Consider the following 11,774-nt stretch of genomic DNA (forward strand, 5'->3'; position numbering starts at 1 on the left):
AGCTTGAAGCAAGCTATGGTTATTTTGTAATTATTAGTCAGGAAATCAATGATAAGAATGATTATATCTATGAAGAGTAAAAAGCATAAATTAAATAGTACTTGTTATGCAGTAATGGAGAACAGATTGAGGTTTTGGAGATGCTCTGTCTTCTGAATCTCTGCTTTCCTACTGTCTTCTTCTTCACGCACGCAGGTCTCCTTCCATGGCAAGCTGTATGTTGGTGGATCACCGTTGTCAATGGCTACCATCCGTCCTCTCCGTGAAAATGGTCCAAATTGCGCTGTCACCGCACGGCTAATCATCTGTCGGTTCTCGATCCTGCTGGAATAGGATTCAGTAATCCTTTTGCATCTGTCACTACGCTCAGAACTCGCGAGTTTGAAACTTGTCACAGCCATCTCTTCCCAGATCCTACTCAGAATACCACAGACAAGGTTTAGACTTTCCGGATCTCAAGAATGGCCGCCAATAGTTATAGCCTATACCACGGAGACTCTGATCATGAACCAAGAGGCTAAGAGATACACACTCAATCTAAGGTAGAACGGAAGTGGTTGTCAGGCACACGTTCATAGGTTGAGAATGATGATGAGTGTCACGGATCATCACATTCATCACGGTTAAGTACAAGCGAGTATCTTAGAATAGAAACAAGCGTGATTGAATAGAAAACAAAAGTAATTGCATTAATTCATCGAGACACAGCAGAGCTCCTCACCCCCAATCATGGAGTTTAGAGACTCATGCCGTAGAGATACAATGTAAGACGTGAAAATGTCATGAGATGAAAAATAAATCTCTAAAAGTTTGTTTAAATACTAAACTAGTAACGTAGGTTTACAAAAAATGAGTAAACTACGATAGATAGTGCAGAAATCCACTTCCGGAGCCCACTTGATGTGTGCTGGGGCTGAGACTTGAGCTTTACATATGCTTAGGCTGTTTCTGGAGTTAAACGCCAGGTTGTAACCTGTTTTGGACGTTTAACTCCAACTTGTAACCTGTTTCTGGCGTTTAACGCCAGAATGGAACATGGAACTGGCGTTAAACGCCAGTTTACGTCGTTCATCTTTGAGCAAAGTATGGACTATTATATATTTCTGAAAAGCCCTGGATGTCTACTTTTCAACGCAATTAAGAGCGTGCCATTTGGGTTTCTATAGCTCCAGAAAATCCATTTCGAGTGCAGGGAGGTCAGAATCCAACAGCATCTGCAGTCCTTTTTCAGCCTCTGAATCAGATTTTGCTCAGGTCCCTCAATTTTAGCCAGAAAATACCTGAAATCACAGAAAAATACACAAACTCATAATAAAGTCCAGAATTGTGAATTTTGAATAAAAACTAATAAAAATATAGTAGAAACTAACTAAATCATACTAAAAACTACTTAAAAACAATGCCAAAAAGCGTATAAATTATCCGCTCATCAGGCACCATCTTCCATCTTACACCAACTTGATGGTAAAATATTAACTTTTTCTCCACTAACCACCAATGCCTGTCGTGCTTCCATTTTCTCTGTTCTTACCACCACTAAGGCCTGCTCTGTTTTCATTTCCTCAGCTCTTGCCACCATAATAGCTGGTGATTCCTTTTCCTTTTCCTTTTCCTACTTGGTTCAAATATAATAACAACATTAGTACTAATCTTTTTTTTTTACCAAAGATATGAGACTCGAACCCGCAACCTCTTAATTGAGTATGAGCAGACTATGCCATTTGAGCTATTACTCATTGGCTTAGTATTGATCTTTTTTAAAAGAACACTAAAAAAAGAAATATAACATAATTAAAATAAAAATATGAAAATGAGTCAATGAAACACTAAATCATATGAATTGCTGCAAGTTCTTCTTTAATATCTACATTGCATATACAAAACTTCAAGATACAAATATGCATGACAAGGATAAATTCAAATTCAACAATGGCACAAGATTAGTTGTTTACACAGCTGCTCACTAATTTTGTAATTCAAATTCAATGGCATAAGAAGCACACATACTGAGCCATTTTGTTTAATCATCCTTAACTCTATTTGAAACAACACAAATAATAGTGCTTCTTCAGCAACAACACCCACAATCATCTCATCATCATCATTAATCACTAAAACTAATAAGCACCCTCAATAACATTCTTACTATAATAATGATTCCAATCTTTTTTATCAGCATTCCTTGGTCTTCAATTACCACACTCCATCAAGTTCAGAAAAGACACACACTGAATAAAATCACAGAAGACTACCAAATGGAAGAGCGCGAATGCCGAAGAGTCTGACAAGCGAGCTGCAACTAAGACCAGCAAAGATGCTTCTGCAGTGCCAATGAAGACCGGGATGGAGGCGGCGTTGTTCAGGCTGTAACGAGGGAAGGTGACGATTCTACTTCATCCCTCAGATGCGGGAAGACGACGATTCTACTTCATCCCTCAGATGAAACTGTGAGGGTGAGAGACAGTAAGAGTGGAGGAGCGTGGCGGTGAGGGAAAAAACCATAAAAAAATCGTTTATAACCAGATAAACAGAACCACTAAAGATAGACCGTATTTTAATTTGACCAATGCTACATGTCAAATATTAATTGGTAGAATGAATGTGTCTTTAAAAGAAGTTATTTACTGTGTCTTTATGTGAATTAGTCATAATGTATTCATCTATTGAGTGTCCGTTTAGGCACCGTTTGGTTGATGTCTGTGTATGCCAAAGACAGAGACACTGTAGGACGTGTTCTTTGTTTGGCACGTGAGACACAAACTAAGAGAGACGCGGTGACACAGAGATACCCACAAAAAACATGTATTTGTGTCTTTATAATTAACTGAGATACTCATTTTTAAGTTGAGACACAAAAAATTTTTACCATTTTATCCCTTCAACCTATTTTTTTCTTCAACCATTCTTTGTTTCCTCTCTCAGCCTCCATTGTTGTTGCCCAATTTGGGTTTCAATGGCGTCGCTTCCATCCTCTTTGGCGGCGCTGTTTGTCTTCTGTCTTCTCCTTGCAGGTAGCGTCACAGCAAATAAGAAAGTCTCTCTGCCTCACCCTTTGATCAGTATCAACAACGACTGTGTAACAACGAAGACGCTCTCCCCCATTCGCATTTTGTTCTTCTTCTCTTCATCTTCTTTTCATTCTTCTCCACTTCTTTCTATTTTTGGTTTTGTCCTTCCATCTTTTCTCATTTTCATTTTCTTTTCATTCTTCTCCACTTCTTTTTTTTTTCATTTACTATGTTGCCTTATTCTACTCTCAGATTCAATTTGTATTTGTTTTAAAAAAATTTTAATAAAATATTTGAATGTTTGTATTATTCAATTAGAATGTTATTGAAGTATTTTTGTTTATTTTATAAATATTAAATTTTGGATTAATTTTATTTGTGGTGTTCTTTGCCATGGATGAGGTGATAACTTATTCTGTATTTGGATTGATAGAGATTTGTGTTTGTTATGCTAATTTTTAGCAATTTTGGGTAAATTTTTTATGCTTGTAAGGTTGATTTTGTTTTTGATGAAGAATTATCAAAAATTAGAAAAAATATGTGTTGGTCTTGAAGATGATGATGCCATGGTAAATTTTGATGATTTTGAAGGAGTATGAAAAGGCAGAAGTGGTGATAGTGATACTGGAATGAATGGGGTAAAATTGACTTTTTAATAAAATTGTGAGTGGTGTGTTTTGTCTATGTCTTAATTATCAAACAAAATACAAAATTAATGTCTTCTTGTGTCTATGTACTCTGTGTATTTGTGTCTATGTCTTCATAATTTTAAGATATAAACCAAACACAGCCTTAGATACTGTCTATGTCCATTAAAGACATGGACACTGTAACATATGTTCAATGTTTGTTTTGTGAGACATAAAAAATAGAGAGATACGGTTACACACAAAAATACATAAAATACGTGTATTTTGTGTCTCTCCCAAATCATGAGACACAAATTTTTATTGTGAGACACAAATTAAACTAAAATTTTGGACAAATTTACCCTTAATATTTTTTGAAAATTCTAGATTTATCCAAACCATTTAGCCTTTCTCTTCTCCTCCCTTAGTGCCTCAACCCCCTTCTTCTTCTTTCCATATCTTCTTTCTTTCTTTCTTTCTTTCTTTCTTTCTCTTAGAAGTATGATCACTGTCTCGCCTCCAGCCTTCCTTAATCTACTCGCCACCATTGCTAGCCGCATCCCTCACTTGGAACTCCCCCAACTCAACCTCTCCTCTCACCATCGTGTTGTCTCTTTTCTGCCTCTTGCCTCTGCGCTTCTGCATCTCGCGGTGCCTCCTTCCCTCCCTGTCACAGGTCTCACCGCGTCGCCCCTCCCTCACCGTTTCGGACTCGCCGTCAATGTGGGTGCTGTAGGTGTCTCTTGTTCTATCTATTTCACACTTTACCTCAAGGGTTTTTTCTTTTTTAGATAATAATATTTAAACACAGATTTGGTTATTTGAGTTTAGTTTGACTTTAAATTTTAATACTGAATTTGCTGTAATTTGATTAATGTTAATGTGAGTATCATTATACTGCCATTGTTTTGTTTCAATCTTCTTGTGCTTCTTTATTTTTATTTTTAAATTTTTCAGAATATATATTGTAAATCTTGTTTTGTTATGGGATTATGTAGATGAATGTTCTGGTTTCGCAATTAATTTTATTTATAGTTTTTTCTTTTGAAAAAGATATTAGATCTGGAAGTTGCTGTGAAAAAAAAGATTGAAAGATTTGAGGGTGATGAAGATGATAATGATGCTATTTTTTATGCTATGGAGGATAAAGTAGACATTTTACAAATTTGTATGTTCTGTCCATTATAACTACTAAACACAATTGTTTTTTATCATGTATTTGTGTATATGTCCATGTCTTTGTGTCTTTCACTTTTTCTCACTAATTTTACAAATACATTCCTTTTTACTTCCTTAATTTGAAAAGGCCTTTTTTCTAAATATATACTTGGTATATATTTACACAATTTATCTTTACAAGTGGAGAGACTATTTTCAATATTTGTATCCTTGACCTTGATGTCACAACATAGAAACATTTGAGGCTCCTTTCTTTTATGTTTAATTTCATAAAATTTGAACTTTATAAAAAAAACTGTTCTATAATAATCACAACCTAGTTATGTCTGATATTGGATCTGCTATGCTGAATTTGCAATAGAAAAAGCTAAGCAGGTGTGATGGGATCTACATTTATTGATGAATATGCTATTCAACAAAGAATATGCTATTCAACAAATAATTGATATTCCAGAAAACATTGATCCTGCAATAAAATGGCCAGAGTGCTGTATCTACAAGATCCCTAGAGGACTTCAAGGCCTTCATTGAACAACAAGAGCAGATCATAAGGCGTTGTTACCAGTCGAAGTTCCCTCACATCGGAAGCGAACAATTTGTGAGGATTATTCTGCTGGATTCTGTTTTCAACATGGAACTCTTTCTGAGGGAAGCGAAACGGTGGAAACACAAAGATGATTGTGTATTGACTCAACGATGTCTTAGCAAAAGCATCCAGAGGGACTTGCTGCTGCTTCAGAACCAGCTTCCAAATCAAGTTTTGGAGAAACTCTATGAGACTTGTGTCCCAAGCAATCTCAAAGAGCATTCCAGATTCGTTAGGCTTGCTCATGAGTACTTTGCATCTTGTTACCCTTATCAGAAATCTTCTGAGAGGAAGTTCGAGCCGAAGAAGTGGGAGAAATCGCTGCATTTCACTGATTTGGTTCGATGTTCTTATCTCCCCATGAACCTGAGTTTCAACGATGACAAGAGTCGCCACACTTACTCGCAAAAAGAATGTATGCTGAGGACCGCGACAAAGTTGAATGAAGCCGGAATAAGCTTCGAGAAGGTTCATAATAGATCCTTGCTAGACATAAAGTTTGAGAAGAAGAGATTCTTCAGCTGGTTTCTCTGCTTGGGTTGCTTCCCATATTCCAAGTGTTTTAAGGCTAGATTTCAGTTCCCACAGCAGAATGTGTTCTTAGGAACCTGATAGCATTTGAGCAGTGTCACTATCCTGAGGAGCCTTACATTTGCAACTATGTTTCTCTGATTGATTCTCTTATTCACACCAAGGATGACGCAGAATTGATGGTTGAGAAGGAAGCTATTGTCCATGAACTTGGAAGTGACAAGGAATTGGCAACACTGGTTAATAGTCTATGCAAACATGTTGTGACAAATAAAACATGTTACCAACAAATCATTGGAGATCTTAATGAACATTACAACAATGTTTGGAAATGGACTATGGGCACACTCAGGTGGGTGTACTTCCGGGATCCTTGGAGAAGCAGTTCTACCATTGTAGGGATAGCTGTACTAATATTCACCATCTTCAACTTCTGTCGAGTTGTTCAATTAATCTTTTAGTTTATTCTGTTCTATATACGTTTAATGGTTGAACATGTAACTCTAGTTTCCATATACTATTAAAATGGCCGATTCTCTGATGCATTTAACTTTCATGCCGAAATTTGTCTCAATATATCAATTTGGAAAAAAAGCTGTCATTTTAATGGAAGTGTCTTGTCCTAATCTCATTTGTGAGAAAGTTATTCTTTCACCTGGAGAGGGATAATCTTGGATGATCACAAACCCAAGTAGCTAGTAATAAAATCAAACTATGATGTAATTCACTAAAACCTATCATGACAACATCAAAACCTTTCCCTCACTGGATATGGCTGGATGCATGAATCAAGCAAAGCTAAGTTTTATAAAAAAGCCATATTGGGAGCTATCACAAATTCACAATTCACTAAAACCAAATAAGTTAAAAACACTTGCCAAATTACAGAGTGTTAAAATGAAGACTAAAAAAATCCACGGTCAAATAAACAGTGAAATTTGGCCGAGGATGAATAAGAAGAACCAGCAACACTAACAAATACTGCTTAAAGAAGAAATCATGCCATAACACTCAAAACATTTTGGTCCTAGTGACTAAAAGAAAGCTCCCGCCGCTTGTGGCGGACCATCACTTTTCCTTTCACTCCAACAACTATGGCATTCCAATCAATCTCAGGGAAAGGTGACACCAACTCCAGCTCGAAATTCCTTAGCAAGTGAGATCATATTGCTTTTATCTGCAGATATGCAAAGGGCTCGCCAAGGCATCCATGTCTGCCCCCTCCAAAAGAGATGTATGAGAAATCCCCTGCCACCTTGTCCTCTTCTCTCCCAACAGTGAATCGATCGGGATCATACGTATCGGGATCTTTGAAAATGTGAGGCAGCCTGTTTGCAAAAGCAGGGGATGTGGCAACTATATGACCCTTAGGAATATCATATTCTTTCCCCTCTCGTGTTGTGACGCTGAAATCGGTGTGTGAGCTTCGCAGGCATAATCAATGGAGGGTGGAGCCTCAAGGCTTCTTTGATGCACCGATACAGGACATCCATTTCGGCCAAGACATCATGATCGACTCGATCCCCGTGCTTTTCCATCAAAATCTTCTGCTCATCAACCACAGCTGAAAGGTACTTGCTGTTAGAGACACCTACTTGCTGTCAAGATGATCAAATGTTCGAGCTCATACTTCAAATCAACCTCACCGCTTTCTCCCCACTTTGAGAAGTAGTCCTGTAAATCAGGTCCATGTTAGAGAACCAATAGCCCATAATGCCAATTCAGTACAATACTGATGAAAATTTTAACGGAAGACTTACTATTAACATAATGAGACAATATTAAAAATAATGTCAAGTACAAATGGAGCTGAAAAGCCTCTCCAGCTTATCAAATTAAAAACACTGGAATGAAATAAGGTTCCAATTCAAATTTGGTTTTCAATATTATTAATAGACCCATAATTATATCATAAGGCTTATCTAATGTTATTGCTGCAATTTATTAGCTTGGAAGATGCAGCATGCAAAAGTTCATGACCAAATCCAATGAGGTACTGAATGCAGATTCACACTATATCCAATTAAAAACAGAAGATGAAATAAGCACACATAAAAAAGGCACAATTTAAATGGATCTGCAGCTAATGAGAAACAATTTAGTAACATGATCATCAAATTCAACTCTAGGAGGAAAAAAATAAGTCAAATCCAACAGGCAAATTGCTAATGTCACAAATCAAGAGTCAAATAACAGAATAATACTATATCAAACAAAAATAAACACTAGACATGAATCAACATTGACCTGAGCTTCAGTAACCATCTGATCGACATAGCTCTTGAGCTTGTTAACCCTAAGGGCCTCAGTGAAGAACCTGAACTGTTCCTGGCGAACAGAGTAATCAACATCAAAGACAACACCGGGTCCAAAAGTTGGAACATTGAACTGATACACCTCTTGCTGGCTGAGTTCAGATTCTGGGGCCTTGAAGAAATGAGCAGAAACTTCGGGACCGATCATAAATGTGATGTTTTTGTGGAACATCTTGAGGGTGAAGACGCCACCCAGTTAGGGTACTCTTCACGGAGCATAAAGATTGGACCTTTGAGGAATCGGGGTAAGCCTCCGATGAATGGAAGGCCCTTCACGATTGGGGGAAGGCGCTTTCTTGATTTAGGGACAATGAAGGCTGAGATGAGCTTGGCCACAACAATGGTGGCCACGAATAGGAGGCATGTGTTGAAGAACTTTGACACATCAATGTCCATCGATTGGATGAATTATCCAGAGAAAGATGACAATTGCTGAGAAATGGATCGAAAGCAGAACCAGAAGAAGAAGAAGAAGGTAGGTTAGGGAGTGGGGAAGATAGTAAGAGTGATGATAGATCTATGTCCAATAAAAGGAAAGGAAGTGTGAAGTTGTGGCCACCGGCTTAGTATGTATATATATCAATAGATGAATACATTATGACTAATTTTTTATGTGCTTATAATATTTTTGTTTAACTAATACATTATGAGTATTTGGTAAATTTAAAAAACTAACACAAAGTGTTCTGTTTAGGATTTCGATTTTTAGATAATGATGTATGTATAGTAACTAGTAGGTTTTGTGTTGAATGAGTTAATACTCAAATTGGCTCCTAAAATTTGACTCTCGACTCAATTTAGTCCTCAAGGTTTCAATCGACTCTAATTGTACCCTGAAATTTTGCTTCGAGCCTCAATTTAGCCCTTCCGGTATTTTCCGTCACCGAAGAGCTGACCTGTCAATTTTGGTAGACACCTGTCACCCTAGCAGTTAGATGACGTGGCAAAATGTTTGAAGGCTTCAATTTAACCCCTACAAATTTCAAATAAAATCTAGAAGTTCAATTTTCTCAAATTGATATGCAAAGAATTGAAGTCAACTAATGTTACTGCTGTACCTACTAGGATAAACACAAGATTCATCCATAGAATTCACACATGCATATATTCAACCCTATTATTAATATAATCTACAAACTTATCAATATAATATAAGTTGACAATGGTGTTCAACTGAGTTTAAAAATTGTCCTATATTAGCAATTTATGTGTTCTGCTACATTAGATGAAAATATAGAAACAAGCTCCTTTTTTAATGTGATAAGAATTCGTAGAAAACTATGCCAGGATAAGGGAAGAAAGGAATATCTAGAACAAGATGAACATAATGAAAAAAATTAGCATAAATTCTGTTAACGAAACAATAATCAAAAGTTAAATACACTGTAATGACTGACCAAAATACAAAATCCTCAGTTCACGATTATCACTTAAACATTCATGGTGGTCATTGACGCATATAATGTTCAGCACAGAAAATATTTTATTTTTACAAGAAATTATCCAATCAACAATTAAATTAAAATGGGATATGAAGGAGTATAATTGTTATTTTAAAATAGAATATGAAGAATCAAAGACTACTCAAACGGATAAAGAATTGAACGATTCGGTTGATCACAGCCACACACATGCAAAAAAATTAAACCCTAACATACAAAAATTCTATCATCATCAACAACCATATTCAACCACATTCTCCCAAAATTTCACTGATCAAGTAGGGTGAAAAAATGAAAAACAACACAACCAATATTTTGATAAAAACAGAGCACGATAGTTGAGAGCATCGATTTTGTTATTAACCTGTTTTTCAAAAGATGACTCCCAAGTAATTAATCTTCACAATGAGGGTAGAAAGAAGTAAGAAAAGCTTCAAAGCTCCATTACTGTGACATCGATGGTGCTTCTCTGACGGGAAGAAAAACGAGAGAAAGTGGAGGAAGAGAAAGGGTCAACTGAGTCTCACCTTTAAAGTGGTTAGTGTTTGGATTTTCATTTAACCCCTTTCTAAGGGATACGACGTCGTTTCTAACAATTTTGGCGCCAACAGTAAAACGGCGTCGTTTTGAGACTGCCAGGTGTCATTTAAATTTGCTAGGTTAGCTCTCCGGTGACGGAAAACGTCGGAAGGGCAAATTGAGGCTCGAGATAAAATTTCAGGGTACAATTAGAGTCAACTGAAACCTTGAGGGCTAAATTGAGTCGGAGGTCAAATTTCAGGGGCCAATTTGAGTATTAACTCGTGTTGAATTTACTATTATCAAAATGTGAATTTCAACTAAGCTAGAAATTAGTTCTTGGTTTTCACCGCAGGAATAATTGAGAATTTTACTTCCAACAAAAAAAAAAGAATAATCAAATTTAAAAATATTAATTTTCATGTTTAAGTTATCAATATTGAGTTTAAGACTAAGCCAATGAGTTATAACTCAAATGGCATAGTCTCCCCATACTCAATTAAGAGGTTGCGAGTTCAAGTCTCCTATCTTTGGTAAAAAAAAAAATTGAGTTTAATACTAATTTAAAGAATAAATGAGCTATCAATATTACGTTTAATCTAACTATTAGTGTATAATATTTATTTCTTCACTAATTTAGTAAAAATATAATCATAAATTTTTTTTGAACTATAATTCACTAATTGTTGTTAGCTAATCTGTGAACCATAATTTTTCATTACTGTGATTTAGGATTGTGGATAATTTTAAATAATTGTTGTTAGTTAATCTGTGAACCTTGGTGTTGTTACTTGCTACTGGGTTAAATATAGAGATGTTCAAAATCGATTCAAACCGAACAAAATCGACTAACCAAACTAAAAAACGAAAATTGAAAATTGAAAAAACCGAACCGAACCGAATTACTAAATAACCCTAAATAAACCAACCCCCAACGCCAAGTAGATGACCTAGCCAGCCACACTCAAAACTAAGGTTTTGAAAATCGGACCGGACCGGTCAATTCGACCGGGTTAATTAAAAATCGATCATCTAGCTGGAAGCCTCCGAAATCTCTTTGCAAAAAATCAGTTACAAAATCGGTCTGCAAAAAAAACCGGTCGAACCAGTGATTAATCGGACGAAATGGACAGGTTTTTTGAAGCTCCGGTTTTTAAAAATAGCTCAAAACGGCATCGTTTTTTGACACTAGGAAAAAAAAAAAAAAAAAAAAAACCCACGACCCACTAACCTAACCCACCCCCAAATCATTCAGCACTCAGTTCAGTCAGTTGTCACCACGCCTCCCTCAACCCTACTTTCCTTTTCCTCCAACGAGCAGAGGGACTCCACCATCCACACCACAATCGACCCGGCAGTGACCCAGTGACCACCAGCGGTTGGAACCCTCGCAGTTTGAAGCGTCTAGCGTCATCGTCATCTGGTCTTTGGAAGAATACACACGACACACCACACAGCACAACTGTCAGCGGCGTCTTCGTCGTCCTCTCAGCTCCTGACGTTGCCGGACAGAACCCTCACGGTGGCCCTTCCTCGTCGCGCTTCTCCCTTCCTCGGCGCGACCC

At 36.8% G+C, this 11,774-nt stretch overlaps 2 pseudogenes; one reads left to right on the forward strand and one right to left on the reverse strand.

Moving 5' to 3' along the window:
- On the forward strand, positions 4,100-6,559 carry LOC107625128 (annotated as a pseudogene).
- LOC107625131 lies at positions 6,755-8,814 on the reverse strand (annotated as a pseudogene).

This window comes from Arachis ipaensis, chromosome B02, assembly GCF_000816755.2.
Source record: "Arachis ipaensis cultivar K30076 chromosome B02, Araip1.1, whole genome shotgun sequence".
NCBI classification, from domain to species: domain Eukaryota; kingdom Viridiplantae; phylum Streptophyta; class Magnoliopsida; order Fabales; family Fabaceae; genus Arachis; species Arachis ipaensis.